The following is an 18892-nucleotide window of genomic DNA, read 5'->3' on the forward strand; positions in this document are numbered from 1 at the left end:
GGCCTCGCGCTACCGCATTGCTGCGCGCTAGGATTTGACAGGACGCAATGCGGTTATTCTGTTTCCACCCCCACCGCACGCACCCTAAACCCTAAAAACCCTAAGATAGATAGTGGGGTCACGGATGTGACGAACTCGCCTCTGCATGCGACGACCCGGCACGCCGCGTCGTCGCCTGCTCTGGCTCGTTCCTGTCTTGACCCATACTTGGGCTAATCCCATGATTTCTCACGCGACAAAAGTCTAAAAAGAACATATGGAGAATTAAAAATTACAAAGAAAAACAAACAAACAAACAAAATATAGAGCATCATGCACCTTCGCCTTCCAATGTGGAGTGCAAATCTCCAAAACCAGAAGTTCAACCATTAATAAAAAAGAAGTACATATCCTACTAAAGATAGTGCTTGTGATCCAGCCGCACACTTACACACTAGTTACAACAAATTGCTGAAGAAATCTACTAAGGGTTTTTGATTTCTGGAATGTAATCTATCCTGGAATATCAATGTCAAAAAGATGAACCTGCATTCAAGAAATTTTTTGCTGTGACATAAAAAACCAAGAAAGAAGCACCTGATGAATAATAATGTTTAGTGTCGAAGAAGCAAAATGCACAAGGCGTAAGTTAACTAATAAAATGTTCTAAATAAAGGTAAGTTCAAGTTGTAAAAACACAGAAGTTCGGCGTTTGGAAAAAACATCAAATGAACATGTAGAAAAGACAAATTACACAGAAGCAAAAATCTTGTAAGTTCACGTTAAACACAAACTGAAGTTCTACCATTGTTTGAAGTATGCAAACGTGTTACAAAAAAAAGTAAGGTATGCATGCGTATTTGGGAATAATCCCATAGTTGCCACGAAACAAACTAAAAACCCAAATTAGAAAATTGAAAATTACAAAAAAACAAAAAAAACAAAAAATAGAGCGCGATGTTGCACCACCTTACAATGTGGAAATCAGGAAGTTCAATCACTGGTAGCATATAAGTCCAATTACTACCATAGAATGTGGATGATCCAAAAAACTAGCCCTGAAGACAGAATAAATATAAAAATGATGATTTGTGTATCTATGGACCACCTCCACATTTATGTATATGAGTACTCTGAAAAATAAAAATAACATACACAAAATTTTTATAACAACACCAACCGAACAGATCGTATTGCAGCATCAACCAAAAAAGATGCATTAAAAACGAGGGAAGTTCAAGCACAAAAGGTGCAGAAGTCCAACTCTGTAACACAGACAGTAGAATCACTGAAAAAACGCATTATCAAATTTGCTTTTCAGATTTATTCACTTGGGTGACTACACCTTCTCAGGCCGCGACCTCAAACGATATCCTATTGCTCCATGACATCAAAACGATAAATCAACCAAGCTGTCTCATTGAAGAACCGAAAACCAGCACGGGCGGACACGAGATCCAATCGCCTGATTTCAGCGGTGTATTCGCCTTCCCGGTGAAATTAACAACGCATGAACGGTCCAATCTCACTACTGCAATCAAATCCGCCCTCTATACTCAAATAAAAATAACAAATCTACAGAAGCGGCGGAACCACTCCCGCGGACGAAGAACACCGAGCCTCAAATCAAATCCGTTGAAATTAACGACAAATTGCCCACGAAACTCGTACTTAAACCAAATTACCATCATGTTAGAGGTTCTAGAACATCCACTGAATGCATTAAACTTATAAATAGACACGAGTTCATCCGCCCCGAGAGTGAATCCGCCAAAATGCAAAACTACGAATCAAAATGAGCATTTAGATGCAGGTATGAGTATCTAGATTACAGTCACATCCCACACAAGACTACCGACCGGAATAATTCGCGGGGGAAGCCACGGTTGTGAAGATAGCCCAAAGTTCGGGTTTGTACAGAGGGAAGTTCAGGCGCGTTACTCAGTCAGTTCAGGTTGTGATCAGAATATTATTCTGATCCCGTGATCAGAATAGTGTTTATGTATATATATATATATATATATATACATATATATATATAGCTTCTGCACAGCATCTCCATCATCATTATAAGTACATCCTATGCAGGTGAGTTGGGATGCACTTGATCCCAGAAAGGTATCTATCCTTCAAACCAGAGGAGTGCTTCAAACTAACAACAGTGCATAATCTCCAACAAAAGAGGGTCATGCTACAGGAGCAAGATACATGGCTCAGTCTAGATATTAGTATGAATCAAGTTGTGCATATTTTCTGTTGGCATGAACCACCTCGCCGCATGTCGGGTTTGCAACAACCATCCATCGCATGGAAGCTTGATGACTTTCGCACACTGAAGATTATCTGGCAATAAGTTGTGTCGACGAATCTCTGGATTTGGTGATTCATGAAACCCATTGTATGATGTGTAAACACTGTTCCCCCTGGTGAATGGAAGTTGCATAGCACGGTATTCATCGCTGGTGATATGATCAATGATTGGTTGGATGATCGGATAATTGAGCCCGAGGAACATGGAGTGGTTGCCAAGGCTATAAACTTTCCACCTGTTGAATACGTCTGGCCCAACGGAGCTGGGATCTTTCTCGAACACAAAGCAGCCATAGCCATCAATGTCACAAACGCCCCAGGCATTGTACTGCATGTGGTTTGATGTAATGGTTTGGTCAATTTGGTACGTGGGAATGAGCATCAAATGACCACCGTCACCTAAACGAGCGATAAACCACCACCCATCGACTGGTATGATTCCAGGTCCTAGAATCATGAAGGCCAGCGCATTTGCGTCTACTGCAACAAACCAAATTGGAGACCAAAAGGACAAAAATATACAATCATGTTCAGAGTATGTGTGGAATTAAGATTATTATAACCAATGGCGGAGCTTAGTGCATTGCTGCGGGGCTGTGCCCCCCCCCCCAAGATTGTCACATGCATGCACAAATATTTTTGAGAGAGAGTTCAAATTATGAATATTTGTGTGCTTGGCATCACCACTGACTCATATATTGTACATGGCCCCCCAACAACTATGGCATGCTCCGCCACTGATTATAACGGTGACACATATCATAGACAGAGAATTGCAATGCCGTGGTCATAATCATACCCCAAGTTAAAAAAATAAGCCAATGGCTTTCATATTATAGCAATATGTCATGGTTTAAACATCGTGTAACAATGAGAGTAAAACAACTATGACATGGCCTACTCATATTCTCCAATAGCACTTACTAGTGTTCTCATATCAACTCTAAGCAATAACATGTGTTGTTATAAAAATCTTGGAAATGAGAGTAACATATAGCAATCATGAGGTTATACTCATATTCTACCATAGCACTTACTACTGTTCTCATATCAACTCTAACAATAACATGTGTGGTCATAAAAATCTAGGAAATGAGAGGAACATATAGCAATGATGTGGTTACAGACATACTATCTATTCTAAATTTGTAACAATCAACAGGCAGTCGTATTCATAAGGTAAAGATAAGATGAGATAGAGCAATTACACGATGATAGATTCCACCAGTATAGGGAGCCAATCTGTGCGTCGACCGCATAAATGATGCCATCATGCACTATAGCATCAGACAGAAATGTTGGCTCAACAGGATTGACGATGAGCCATAACCATGTATGGCGACTGCATTCCAGATAGACTAATGCCATGTTGAACAAGGCAATGAGCTTGTAATCCATGTAGTCTTTTGTGTGGGCACTTCGCAGATTACAACCTTCTGCAAACAGAGGTCGAGCCAAAAGCTCGACGCGTCTTGTGCGTAGTAGCCAGCAGTGTCCGGCGGGCCGCGAGGCTCGATGGCGGTGATATCCAACGATGGAAGGGTGATCTCTCGTTGGGTGTAGATATCCATGAGACACCACGGACTATCGGATTGGTGGATGAGGACGATCCAGTTGGCCTTCATTCCCACCCAGTAGTGGTTGCACATGAAGGACAGGTGGATGGGTAGTGGTAGCATGTCGAGCGGCACCATGGCAACCTCCGTAGGATCGTCAAGTCGGTGTTTGGGTCACCTGCGAGGAATGGGCATCAGCAAGCAGGGTGTCTTAAAAAGGGCCGGCCGATTACAGACTAGTAGATGGTACAAAGACACCGAGCATGCCGCTAGACGAACGGTGTTGAGCAGGTCCATATAATTACAGATCTACTCCAAGAGAACATTGGGGAGGGAATAAAAATCGCGGCTCTGCGTGTCAGTCAGTTCTGCCATATGGTTTTTAGGGTGCTGAGTGATTGAAGTTTTCGGCGCCTGCGAGCCAGCGTGGAAGTGGATTCGGGCGGGCGAGTGAAGAAGATGGCGTGTGTGGCCGAGCAGTGAGCGGGGGGGTATGGTACGCGCGAGCTACCAGGGAAGATGACGCGGGCGGGTGAGTAGTGAGCGGGGGAGAATGGTGTGTGGCCAATGATGGGGAAGAGAGGAGGAAGAAGGATGGAGGAGGAAGAAGAGTGAAAGACGAGGAAGAAAGTGCATTAAATCTCAATTCTACTAGTACTACTACCAGGATATACCCTCCTTCGGAGTGTAAATAGTTACGCCGATGACATGTGGATCTACCTCAATAGGGCCCATATGTCAATTAATGGAGGAGAAAGGTGCGTAGGCATATTTGCGAAAGCGTGCTCCACTGGCAAACATGATGGAAGTACTAGGTAAGGCTGATTTAGTAACACCAACATGCTGGTTCAGCTTATTAATTAAGTATCCCATCTGCTGCTGCGTCTATTGCCACTTCACTGTGAAGAATAGTTGAATAGTTCTCTCTGACCGAGATGGGGAATAATGGATCGTGACGACTTCCTATCTATAGTATCCCTATGCCTCTACGCTCATCATGTCCAACAAGATGAAACATTGGCCAAGGCACCCGGCGCCAATAATGTAGGAGTACTAGTAGGGCTCAATTCAAAAATCTCATCAACCAAGGTAAATGGTGAGTGGCGGAACAATTTTTGTAGTTTGCAAAAACACTCAATTAATGCACTAGTTTTCCTCAAAAAAATTTGTTTACCAATGCATTAATTTTGTGTCAAACTTTGACCATCTACTCCCTCCGTCCAGGTGAATAAGTCATCTTTGGTTGTGCATCGTGACCAAGGAGGGAAAAACAAGAGAACTTAATGTTTATTTGCTAATTAATAGCATTTCATGCAATTAACTAACCACTGCATGTCGTTTTTGCTAGTGTTGAGTCATTGAAAACATGCACGCCCACATCTCTTATTGGTTGATATGTCAAGAAACGAGGTGAGAGTTAATGCACCGTGCCTAAGTGTTTTGGGATTATTTGGTTTTCATAAAGTGACTTATACACGTAGATGGAGGGAGTATTTAACTAATAAAATGTTAATGCATTTCACCAAAAATCATACAACTGGATTCGTATTTGAACATAGTTTTTTAATGGTATATATTTTTATGACATGCATTGACACTTTGTTAGTTAAATTTACGGTCAAAATTTTACACTAAGTATGAAGGGGACCATTAAACCAGGATGCAGGTTTATATACAAGTGAACAAAAAATCTGTCAGGATGTGGGGTTCTGGCAAACCCTTAAGGTTCGAACACTGGGGTGCACGCGAAGTCTTTCCCTCCAACCGATCTACGCTCTAGCTTGCTAAGATCATGCGGACGAACTCGACGAACCCACAACACAAAAAGACACGGGATTTATACTGGTTCAGGCCACCGTTGTGGTGTAATACCCTAATCCAGTGTGGTGGTGGTGGATTGCCTCTTGGGCTTATGATGAACAATACAAGGGAAGAACGGCCTCCTGAGGTTGAGGCGTTCTTGAGCTCGGTGAGCTTGTGTGTGGGGGGGTAGTCTCTCACGAGCTAAGATCTGATCAGGTCCCTTACCATGGTGGTGGCTAGTCCTATTTATAGAGGCCCTGGTCCTCTTCCCAAATATCGAGCGGGAAGGTAGCCAACAATGGCGGGCTAATTTGATAGGGGACAGCTAGTACAAGCTATCCTGACAAAAGTAGTCTTCGCCTGCACAAAGTTCTGGTGGTGATGCTGTTCTAGGATCCACGATGACCTCCGTCTTGCAGTCCATGGTCTTGGTCTTGTTGCATCGAAACGGCAACCTTTGCCTGAGGCCTCGGTACTCCGTGGCTGTGCATGCCCCCTTTGCACCAAAGAGAAAACAAGGACGTTGTGCGCGCTGGCGCCCGCCTGGTGTCGATCGTCACGGCTCACGTCACGAGAGCCTTGTGAGGTTTGCCTCGCCTTGATATCTTTGCTCCTATTGAGCCTGCCTAGCTAGGCCACTCCAGAGGAGGTCTTGCGTAGTCCGCCTTGTGAGGCTTGGCCCCTCGCGAGGGTCTTGGGCGCTTTGTTGGTGAAGATGGGCCGTACGGCCCGCTGGCTCAGCCACGCCGCGGGCCGCAGGCAGGCAAGTCTGGGGAACCCCATTCCTAGAATGCCGACAGTAGCCCCCGGGCCCAAGGTTCACGCGGGCTTGGCTTCACGGCGAAGCCAAGAGTTAAGCTCGAAGAAGCGCGGGCCCCAAAAGCTTGCGGCCTCGGTTGACGCGTGGCGGTTGATTGGATGTGGGCATCTCCGCTTCCCCATGCTGCCTTTGAATCCGCCAGGCTATGCGGCCCCGCTTCTTGCATAGTTATTCTTCCCTCTCCGCGCCTGACTTTTCCAATCTTCCAATCTCCCTACTTCCTCGACGCCCTGCTCCGCCTTCCCAGTCCAACCAGTGTTCCGCCCGCTTTTCCGCCATGGCGCCAAAACAAGTCAACAAGGGGAAGAAACCTCTGTTCTCGCCAACCGCGCATCCATCCTTCGTGTCGGCGCTCATCCGACCTCGTGTGCTCAACGACGAGGCCATGGGCAAGGTGCGCCCCATGCTCGCCTCCAGCTTAAACGAGTGGGGAGAGACGCTGGCCTGGCCTACGTCTTGCTCTAGCATGGCTCGGTCAGTCACCAAGATCCCGATCTTCATTGACGCCCTCTGGGCTGGCCTGCTTCCTCCCTTCTCCGCCTTCTTCAACGCGGTGCTCGAGCACTATCAGATCCATATGCTTCTCGACCCTCAATCTGTGACCCTTCTTGCCGTCTTTGCCTTCGCGTGTGAGGCCATGGTGGGCATCACCCCCTCCGTGGCGCTCCTCCGCCACTTCTTCTTGCTACATCTCATCGGTGCCCGGCAGAGCTCAGGGTGTGTGGGCTTTCAGGCCGTGGCGGCGACGGCAGGCATGGGGATCGACTTCGAGCTTCCTTCATTAGCGAGCTAATTCCGCACGCGATGGGTGTTTGTTGATGCCGGCCTGCTCAACCCTCTACTCCAAGCTCCGGTGGGGCCTACCATTCCTAACTCCGGTTGGGTCACCAGAGGCTCGCGAGCCCCTACCTGGCCCCCGTCTGGGCCAGGCTACGGTGGTTGAAGGACCTTGGTGTGACTGCGCCCATGGTGGTGAGGGAGTTCGTCAGCCACCGAGTTGCTCCGCTTTAGCACCATTTCCACCCGATGTGGGCCTTGCTCAGCGGGCAGGACAACATGAGGTTTCAGGAGGAGGGGCTTCCTCTTGCTGCGCAGCAAACAGTGCTCACGGTGCTATCCGGTGTCCCTCTGCCAGACGAGATGCCCAGGAAGAGCTGCATGTTGTACCGCAACGAGAACAAGGTCACGTTTGCCGCGAACATGCCTTCCTTTGATGAGTGGGGGCTGCGCCCACTTGGCTTGGTGGGGCCCCGCGAGAATCCTGTCATCGTGGTCCCCGTCCTCGCCACTGGTGCCGAGCTCGCCCCAGGTGATGGTGCGGGGGAGCGAGCTGCAACGGGGGCCGGCTGCTCGGGTGCTGAGGAGCACGCGCTGAGCGGTGATCCAGGGGCGTCGTCCTCGCGAGCTTGCGACGCCCCTCCTAAAGCGCCAGTCGCTGATGAGATGCGGCATGCGGCTCCCGAGACCGAGGCTTCAGGAGCCTCAGGAGGTCGCAGCGAGAGAGAGCCGGGCTGTTCGCCGCAGCCGGGCTCCCCTGAAGCCATCCCTCTTGGTTCTTCTTTGGCTCCGCCGCGCTCCGGCCGTCACGTCCAGCGCTTCGGTCTCATTTGCGTGGACTTCGAGGAGCACCGCAAGAGGAAGGGATCCCCTAGCGGTGGCAGCATCTTCGGACGTTGAAGCGACGGAAGTACATCACCATCGATGAGTAAGTACCTCTCCTTGGTGATCTTCGATGCGCCGCGTTCCTTTCCTGACAATTGTCCCCTCAGATCCCCTTCTGCTAAGGCCACGAAATCTCCAGAGAAGCAGCTCCCTCTCATCCCATCGCACTTGCCAAGCTTCAGTGCTTCAGGTTCAGACGGTGCCCGCGGCGTGGGGTCAGCCTCGGGAGCTGGTCCGTCATCAAGGCGCCCCGAGATTACGCCTTCGCCGTTGTTTCTACGCGGCCTTGCTCGGAGCGCAACGGGCATGCCAAGGGCTCCTCCCTTGGTCACGGTTGGTAGATGGCTAGCCTTGATGCTGGAGCCTCCTTCAAGCAGTGGGCCTTGTTCAGTCCGGCCCCTTGCGAGGGTCAGCATGCGCCTGGGGCCGCGCCAGCCCCTAGCCCGCAACCGGTAGATGGCGCGCCACTTCATGCTCCACCCGCAGCCCCCGAGGCGGAGGATGAGATGGGGCGAGCATTCGAGCTCAAGCGCTGGCGCAGCATGGTCCGCCATGAGCTCTTCCAGGAAGCGATGGGCGCGATGAACCGCCTTTGTGAAGAGCTTGCTGGCGTCGACTCGCGTCTTGAGGCCGAAGGTCTTCGGTTGCTGGAGGAGCGGCGCAAGCTGCGAGTGGCCATCAACCTTGGCCGTTATCATCGCGACCTCGAGAACGCGAAGGCTGAGGTGTCCTGCAAGATTGCCAATGAGGCCCGCTCGCGAGCTTTGGAGGAAGCTCACGAGGCCGATCGCCGCCGTGAGGCTGCGGAGGAGCCCGCGTGGGAGCTCCAGGCCTGGAGTGCGTCCCTTGAGCGGCAAGTCGAGGCGCGCGGGGTCGCCCTTGCATCGATGAGGGGGACGCCTGCGGAGGAAGAGGAGGTCTGGCGGCGCGAGGAGACGCTAGCCCTGGAGGCTGTGGAGCGCAGCCTCAAGCACAAGCAGCTGGAGATGAGGGAGTGTCAATTTGCTCAAGCTGAAGATGCCGTCGGGGCCCATGAGGCCGGAGTCGAAGAAGAGATCAATCGCCGGGTAGCCGTGGTTTGCGCTGTTCTGGAGGGCAGGTATGGCTTGAGGATGGAGCTCGCCGGACAGGAGGGCGTGGGCAGGGTCGCCGCCCTCATGCCCAGGTTGGACGAGGCCAAGAGGCGTGCTGAGGCCACAGCCGCTGCCCTGGTTACGGCGCAGGCGGACTTGGCCTCCACCTGCGCCGAGTTGCTTTCCCTCCGGAGACGAATTGACGACGCCAAGGCCATCGCTCGGCAAAACAGAGAGGAAGTGCTCCAACGTCGGACGCTGGAGCGCGAGCATGCTCCTATGCTTCAAGATCTTCGGAACAAGGCCAACACCGCCCTCGGCTATATCTGCGATGAGAATGCCCCGACCCCTCACTCGACAACTTGTGGAAGAGAGGGGTCGTGGCCTACTTCAGTGCGCCTTCTCTCGCGTCTTCAGCCACCTCCTGAACGCCTACCCCAACTTCAACTTTGATGCCACCATTGCTCATGTGCCCATTGCCGTCCGGGGCGACTTGGCGCGTTGGGTAGAGGATCATGTCGACGCGTTGGTGAGGGCCTTCACCTCGGAGAACGATGGGGTGGTGGTCATCACAAACGAAGGTGACATGGTCAACGACGACGATGGGGGCATCGCCGATGGCGGCGATGATTCTGACGAAGGTGATGATGATGCGAGCAATGCATCCTTGGACGACGCAGCGAGCGATATCTCTGGCTGATCCCATATTCTCATGGTGTTCTATTCTGCATGCAAACCCCGGGCGTGGTCCTTGGAAAACTAGTGAGAGCATTTTGAGAGGGGGAGCCCCTCGTGTAAGCAAATCGTAGTTTTTACTTTCCTACGCGATGTGGGTATGTGTCCTTGTGAGCTCGTGAAGCTGGTGGTGAGTTTCCAGACGTGGATTACCTTAGTCAGCGCCTGCTTAGGGCTGGATTGTGAGGCAACGAGTTCCTGAGAATCCTGCGGAGCTTATCGCCCTGTTTGAAGGGGGGCAGAAGGGGTGAGCACCAGGTGTAGTGCTAGCGCGTGCTCTGCGCGGTCCGGCTCGCGAGGAGCTTTGTGAGGGAGAGGCGACGGACGTGAGTCCCAAACCAAACAAGATCCAGAAGGCGAAAAATGGCTCGAACGAGAAAAGGCACCCCCCCCCCCCGCGCAACGATAAAAATTCAGCTTCAACTTAAGTCCAGAATCAGAAAGCAAAGCCATAGAAAGAGATATCCAAAGCAAAAGGCCGCGTCCGGCACCTAGTCTTGTCTTTGGGTCTTCAAGTCTTCTCACCAGCGCGGAGCTAAGTGCTGTCCACTAGGCGTGGGAGGGAGCCCCAGGGCCTGAGGCTGGCGCTCCTGAGACTCCAGGGCGTGTACAACCCCAACTCATTATTACGTGAGAGTGTCACGGGCGGCGAGCTTCACAGGCATCGGGCCTTCTTCACAGGTACTGGCCTTGCTACATATCGCCAGACAAGGGCCCCGCCTTGCGCCACTCTTGACCTCCTTTGAGCCGGTCAGAGACCAGGATGACACAAAGGAGGGAAAGAGCACGCCAGCGGTTCCCTCGGTGACCACGGGTCCTCTGCTGGAGGAAGGGTCATTGAAGCCACCCCGGCAGAGGGCCTACCTCCGGGTGTCCCCTGGTTTCACGTGCCTTAGGGAGGGGCCTTGCTCCTGGCTCCCCCTCGGCGGCCCCCAGCGTGTCTCCCTTGTTGAGATGGGTGCCGCCGTGCCGGGGTTGTCGATCGGTGCTGCAACCTGATTCATCTGTAGCCCATGGTTAGCATAAGCCTGTTCCTGAGAGGTTAGCGGTACCCTATAGTTGCCACCGCCGGCGCGATCACTGTGGTTCTCCGCTGGCTCTTGGAAGGCTTCGACTCCTAGTGCCCCTTCTCCCCAATCTTCTCCAATAAATGAGTCGATGCCGTCCTCTGGTGCATACGCTTGGTCCATCATGCGGGGCACGTAGGCTTCCGGGCCCGTCACCCCGAACACCTCGCCGTGGTGCCCCACACTCCATGTTGCTCCGCCCATGATGGCGTCCTAGGGATGATAATATGGCATCCGGCTGGGACCATGGGGGGTGACGCTTGCGCTCGTGCTTCTCGAGGGTGGCATGGGGGGGGTTGGAGCCCCCTACGCCGCCAGCCGTGCTGATGTTGGCGAAGCCCCCGGGCGTAGTAGACGGCGCGCAGATGTGGTGAGGCTCGCCGCGCGACCTTGCATTGGCCTGGGGGGAGTCGATAGCTGAAGGGTGGCGCTCCCGACGCCGCTGCGTCCAGCAGCTCAGCAACACGCTCAAGCAGCGTGTCCCGGCCGCTCTCCATCAGCCTGATCACAGCAGCTCCCTTGCCACTGTGAGTGCCGCCCGCATGTTCGCTTGCTCCCGCCGTGAGTGCGGCGCCGTTGCTGCGGCGTGACTCGCTGCTCTCGCCGCGGCTCGTGCTTGCCGCGGGGTGAGGGTGGATGATGCTTGGCCGCACTGTCCACGCCCGGTGGAGCTTGGTGACGCACGCGCCGCCTGGGGTGCGGGGTCGAGATCTTCATGAGCAGGCGGCGCTGTCCGGGACGGCCAGGCTGCCCAGCGGTCGGATCCGGCTCTTGGGTTTCCAGACATCATAGCCGATGAACGTCGGAGAGCTGATTGGCGGAGAAAAGGCTCCGGCGCACCCCTACCTGGCGCGCCAAATGTCAGGATGTGGGCTTCCGGCAAACCCTTAAGGTTCGAACACTGGGGTGCGCGCGAAGTCTTTCCCTCCAACTGATCTACGCTCTAGCTCGCTAAGATCATGCGGACGAACTCGACAAACTCACAACACAGAAAGACATGGGATTTATACTGGTTCGGGCCACCGTTGTGGTGTAATACCCTACTCCAGTGTGGTGGTGGTGGATTGCTTCTTGGGCTGATGATGAACAATACAAGGGAAGAACGGCCTCCTGAGGTTGAGGCGTTCTTGAGCTCGGTGAGCTTGTGTGTGCGGGGGTAGTCTCTCTCGAGCTAAGATCTGATCAGGTCCCTTACTATGGTGGTGGCTAGTCCTATTTATAGAGGCCCTGGTCCTCTTCCCAAATATCGAGAGGGAAGGGAGCCAACAATGGCGGGCTAATTTGAAAGGGGACAGCTAGTACAAGCTATCCTGACAAAAGTAGTCTTCACCTGCACAAAGTTCTGGTGGTGACGCTATTTTGGGCTCCACAATGACCTCCGTCTTGCAATCGATGGTCTTGGTCTTGTTGCACTGAAATGGCAACCTTTACCTAAGGCCTCGATACTCCGCGGCTGCGCTTGCCCTTTTGCACCAAAGAGGAAACAAGGACGTTGTGCGCGCTGGCGCCCGCCTGGCGCCCGCCTGGTGTCGATCGACACGGCTCACGTCACGAGAGCCTCGTGAGGTTCGCCTCGCCTTGATATCTCCACTCATCGTGATCCTACCTAGCTAGGCCACTCCAAGGAGGTCTTGCGTCGTACGCCTCACGAGGCATGGCCCCTCGCGAGGGTCTTGGGCGCTTTGTTGGTGAAGATGGGCCGTACGGCCCGCTGGCTCAGCCACGCCGCGGGCCGCAGGCAGGCCAGTCTAGGGACCCCCGTTCCCAGAACGCCGACAAAATCATCAACCAATGTAGTAGTAAATGATGAGTGCCCGAAGAATTTTTTCCGAAAGTACTCAAAAATGGGCTCGTTTTCCTCAACAAAATTGTGTTTGCGAATGTATTAATTGGAATGCATGCGTGAGGAACAAATGACCAGAACTTCTACACGCATTGGTAAGTTATTTCTTAATTCTTGCATGCAACATTTTAATGAAGCTTGAAATATGAACATGTCAATGGGAGGGTTTAAGAGCCTCATGCATGCATGCATGCATGGAACATGCAACACTCACACGTACACATGGACACGCGCAACACTCACACACCCATGTGGCACACAGTACACGACGCAACACACACGCTCACGCTCAAGTGCTCAACCTACTCCCTACGTCCGTGAAAGACTGTTTATATAGAGATTTACAGATTGACCAGGGCATAATTAATGCCCAAAAGTAGCATACTTATGTGTGCATGCGACCATTGAGACTAGCCACAGTGGAGAGTAACATACACTAGTAACATACACATATCCCTAGACTATGTTACTGCCTTCACGGTGGGTAGTAACATAAGTGTGGTAACATGCAAAATTTCATTTATGAGGTTATAGACTCATATTGCATTGGGACATGTGATGTTACAGTAACTAACTAAGTTAGTACTCAAACTACCTTTCTCCTCATTAACTCATTTCCACATAAGCAAATTTGATGAGTTGGACTCGATGTTACTGCTGAAGTTACTCCTACTATGAACATTAAATGAAGGTTGTCGCATGCTGTAATTAAGGATAGACATGTAGCCTATAGCTAGAGCACAAGTTGGTGTATTAGTCAATCAATATCGATTAGATTAAAGGCTAAATGCATTGCAAGTGTAGATGAACACTCTTTTTAAGCCGATGTACACTCTTTGTTGGAAGACCGAGGGAGTCCACGTGCATGCACTCACATACACAGCCATGGTGGTTCACCCGCAAGGGTTGGACTCCTATCACGCCTGTGTAAAGTTTTGTTTAACTGGTTTCTTTGCTATGCCAATTGATAGGTGGGACTCAGAAACCATGTGACAATTTAACCAGTCAACAAAGTGCCACGTCGAGTATGTGGCCGGTCAATAGAGTGCAATACGGTGCTCTACGATGAGCAATTGATTGTATAATCACCGCAAAACTATATAGTGACCGTAAAGAGCGTATTGTTACATACGTTGACCGCCAGTGTATTTTTCTCTTTTCAAATTAAGCCATATTAATCGGAAAGGATGCAGTATGGACTTGTACTAGTACTGCTTTGATGTGTCCCGTCAACTCGCCGAACAAGGAGAAGCTTGCTTACTACGCCTCTCCCTCACCCCCGCGCGTGGTGGCTCATAGGACAAGGAGAGGGTTTTGACTACAGTGCCCTCTCCCTCTCACCCCCCCTCGCCCTCACGGTGGACGTGCAACAGTTCAATCAGTGTCAGATTGCTAGAAGCATATTGTATTGTAGTATCATCATTGTTGGACCTTCCGAAGAAGCAAAGAGCCAAGTGCAAGGTTCACATGAGTATGAACTGTTGAACCTCCCGTAGAGGCAAAGAGCCAAGTGTCGGCGTCCCGGGAACGGGGTTCCCCGGACTTGCCTGCCTGGAGCCCACTGCGTGGCTCCGCAAGCAGCCCCGTACGGCCCATCTTCACCAGCAAACACTCAAGACCCTCGCAAGGGGCCGAGCCTCGTGACACGGACGATGCAAGACCTCCTTGGGGCGGCCTCACCAGGCTGGCTCGCAAGGGGCGGAGAAATCAAGGCAAGGGGAACCTCGCGTGGTTCCTGTGATGCAAGCCATGAAGACCGAGGGTAGGAAGGCGCCAGGCGGGCGCCAGCACGCACAGTGTCCTCATTTCCTCTTTGGTGCTAAAGAGGCAAGCGCAGGCGAGGAGTCTCGAGGCATCAGGCAAAGGTTTCCATATCAGTGCAATGGGACCAAGACCAGCAGGACGACAGGACGGAGGTCGCCATGGAGCCCAGGACAGCGTCACCACGAGAGCCTTTGGTAGGCGAAGACCACCTTTTATCAGGATAACTTGTACTAGTTGTCTCCCTTCAAATTTGGACATTGTGGCATCCCTTCCCGCTAGCATTTGGGAAGAGGAACAAGGCCTCTATAAATAGGGCTAGCCACCATTGTAGGAGACAATTGGAAATTGATCCGAGGCCATTCAGATCATCCTCATCCACACAAACTCACCAAGCAAAAGAGCACCTCTTCTCAGGAGGTTGTTCTTCCCTTGTAACTGTTCATCCTCAGCCCAAGAGGCAATCCAGCACACCACAATGGAGTAGGCTATTACACCACATCGGTGGCCCGGACCAGTATAAATATTGTGTCCCTTTGTTCTGCGGGTTCGACGCGCCTAGCCTTGAGATAGTGGTGAGTGAGAGTTCGAGGGGGAGGAGAGATCTTCGTGCGCACCTTAGTGTTCGAACCTCAAGGGTTTTGCCGGAACCCAAAATCCGACATTTGGCGCGCCAGGTAGGGGTGCGCTAAAGCATTCCTTCTGTTGATCCATGTTCCACCGCTCCACCACATCCATGTTTGATGCGCGTCAAGCCCGCGACGAGCACCGGGCCGCCCTCGCCGCCCGTGTCGCTCAGACAGTGTAACACCCATGATGCGGCTATATCTCCCATGTGTAGGAGCACGACTTAGACGCATAACCGCATTGTAGGCATGTCGCAAGAGGGGTAATCTTTACACATCCCATGTACTGAATTAGAAGGAGATATAGAGTTGGCTTACAATCGCCACTTCACACATTACATAAATATAGCATTACATCATCCAGAATACAATCAATGTCCGACTACGGAACCAAAATAAAGACAACCCCAAATGCATAAGATCCCCGATCTCCCCAACTGGGCTCCACTACTGATCATTTGGAAAGGAAACATAGTAACGTCCTGAGTCCTTGTCGAACTCCCACTTGAGTTCAGTCGCATCCCCTGGAATGGCATCATAGGCACCTGCATCTGGTTTTGGAAGTAATGTGTGAGTCACGGGGACTCAGCAATCTCACACCCTCGCGATCAAGACTATTTAAGATTATGGGTAGGGAAAGGTAGTGAGGTGGAGCTGCAGCAAGCACTAGCATATATGGTGGCTAAAATACGCAAATGAGAGCGAGAAGAGAAGGAAAAGCACGGTCGAGAAGCTACAAAGATCAAGAAGTGATCCTAAAACTACTTACGTTCAAGCATAACACGAGACCGTGTTCTCTTCCCAGACTCCGCCGAAAAGAGACCATCACGGCTACACACGCGGTTGATCCATTTTAATTAAGTTAAGTGTCAAGTTCTCTACAATAGGATATTAACAAATTCCCATCTTCCCATAACCACGGGCACGGCTTTCGAAAGTTCAAAACCCTGTAGGGGTGTCCCAACTTAGCCCATCACAAGCTATCATGGTCAACGAAGGATGCTCCTTCTCCCAGGACGGCCCGATCAGATTCGGAATCCCGATTACAAGACATCTCGACAATGGTAAAACAAGACTAGCAAAGCCACCCAATATGCCGACAAATCCCGACAGGAGTCGCACGTATCTCATTCTCAGGGCAACACCAGATGAGACTAGCTACGAGTAAAACCAAACCTCAAGTTTCCCCGAGGTGGCCCCGCACACAGCTCGGTTCGGACCAATACTCGGAGGAGGACTGGCCTGGGGGGGGTTAAAATAAAGATGACCCTTGAGTCCGTGGAACCCAAGGGAAAAAGGGTTAGGTGGCAAATGGTAAAACTAGGGTTGGGCCTTGCTGGAGGAGTTGTATTCAAGGCAAACTGTCAAGGGGTTCCCATTATAACCCAACCGCGTAAGGAACGCAAAATCAAGGAACATAACACCGGTATGACGGAAACTAGGGAGGTAAGACTGGAACAAAACACCAGGCATAAGGCCGAGCCTTCCACCCTTTACCAAGTATATAGGTGCATTAAAGTAAACAAGATATAATAATGATATCCCAACAATAAACATGTTCCAACAAGCAACAAACTCCAATCTTCACCTGCAACTAGCAACGCTACAAGAGGGGCTGAGCAAAGCGGTAACATAGCCAAACAACGGTTTGCTAGGACAAGGAGGGTTAGAGGTTAGACATGGCGATATGGGAGGCATGAAATAGCAAATGGTAGGTATCGCGGCATAGGCATAGCAATAGAGCGAGGAACTAGCAAGCAAAGATAGAAGTGATTTCGAGGGTCTGGTCATCTTGCCTACAAAGTTCTCCGAGTTGATGTAAGCTTGATCCTCATAAGCATACTCAACGGGTTCCTCGATCACGTACTTGTCTCCCGGCTCTACCCAAGGCAAGAACACAAGCAAAGGAAAACCACAATCAACCACGGTGCAATGCGCAAGTAACATGATGCAAAACATGGCATGACATGCGGGATGTGATATGCAATGCATATGCGTGCTCCGGAAGGAAAAGATTGAACCAGGCCTCAACTTGGCAAACCAAGAGTGCCGCTGGAAAGATGAGTTGATTTCGGTCGAAATCGATATAAAGATCACCGGAAATGGATGCACGGTTTGCAAATGGCAAGCAAAACAATAATGGCACGATTCTGCGATTAACAGCACGATGCCATCTAAAATGCAACATGAAAATAAGCTACTGCACTCTAACATAGCAACAAAGCACATGGCAGGGATCTACTCAAGATGATTGACAAAAGATGAACACTGAGCTACGGCTAAATAACAAAAGAGCAGGTTCAAACAAGCATGGCAAAAGTGTAAAACATATCAGCTTCACAGACTTGGTGAAAATAACAATATGTCAGGATTTAACATCAGGAAGCAATGTTTGGAGCAAGATATCAACATGCCACAGGAACAGGACATAGCAAAGCAAGGCATGGCATGAATCTACTCAAAGCATATAACAGAAGTCCCTTACTGACCATAAGCCAAAAGGGCACAGACAATATGATGGCACCCATGTAAACATAGCAAGTTTCGTTAACAGATTCAAACTTAGCAGAAAACTGGACATGGCATAAAACAGAGTTACGTAGGCATGTTTGCGAGCTCGATGCACTCACCACCAGGCATTTCATGACAAACTAAGCATACACCCAGCAAGAAGACATGTTCAAGAAGCTAACCATGGCAAGAACAACCTCATAGCATGCATGGATCAATTACAACAACCTCGGCAAAATTGATTAACACGTAAACAATCTGCCAGGAACATTTTATAGCAAAAGTAGAGCAAGATTGAGTCATGCTAGGGTACTCTATAAATGCAAAAAAAGACATGGACGGATAGAGCACAACCATATGCCCAAATCATCCTTACTAAACTGCTCAAAAGGGGCATGGATCACTCTGTATCAACATGAATACATGGCATAAAAATAACATCAGGGAAATGACTTAGTAGAATTCTAAGTCCCTGAAATCAGCAACATCACGAGAGCTACTTTGCATGCTTGTGCTAGTCACCACATTGATCACAAAAATACATGGCATACACCCCTGTAAAGATGGCATGGCATAGCCCAAAACACATGCAAAGCTCAAGTCCAAAGGAGACACACAATAATCATGGCAAAAATGACAAATGCTCAAGATCTGCTAAGAATCAGGAACTAACATTTTATAGCACTCTTTCAACAGCATTTTAGGCATCAAGATGGACTCAAACAAGCATGGTGCAATGGAATTAAATGAAAAGGACATCCTAACGAACAATTTGATATATCACACACGCAAAACGGAGCTATGATGACAGAGATATGATGCGATGAACATGGTTAAAAAATATGCAGAAAAAGGACTTAGGAAAAATCGGGTCAACCCTAGGTTTGCCCGATCCAAATCTGGGCGGCATGGAACCCGAGGTTCACCGGAGGCTTCGACGGAGTTGGGCAAGGAGGGGGCCGGACTTGAGCTCGCCGACGTGCTTGGACGGAGACGAGGTGGCGGAGAGGGGCGCCGGAGAGCAGTGGGCGCCGCGGAGGAGGAGGAGGCTGGCGCTTGGGTGGTTGGCGGTGAGCGGTGCGGCGACCGGCAAGGTGGCGGCGGCCGGGCGGTCAGCGGGGCGGCAGCGCGCGAGCGCCGGCGTGC

Source organism: Triticum dicoccoides, chromosome 3A (genome assembly GCF_002162155.2).
Source record: "Triticum dicoccoides isolate Atlit2015 ecotype Zavitan chromosome 3A, WEW_v2.0, whole genome shotgun sequence".
Lineage (NCBI taxonomy): Eukaryota > Viridiplantae > Streptophyta > Magnoliopsida > Poales > Poaceae > Triticum > Triticum dicoccoides.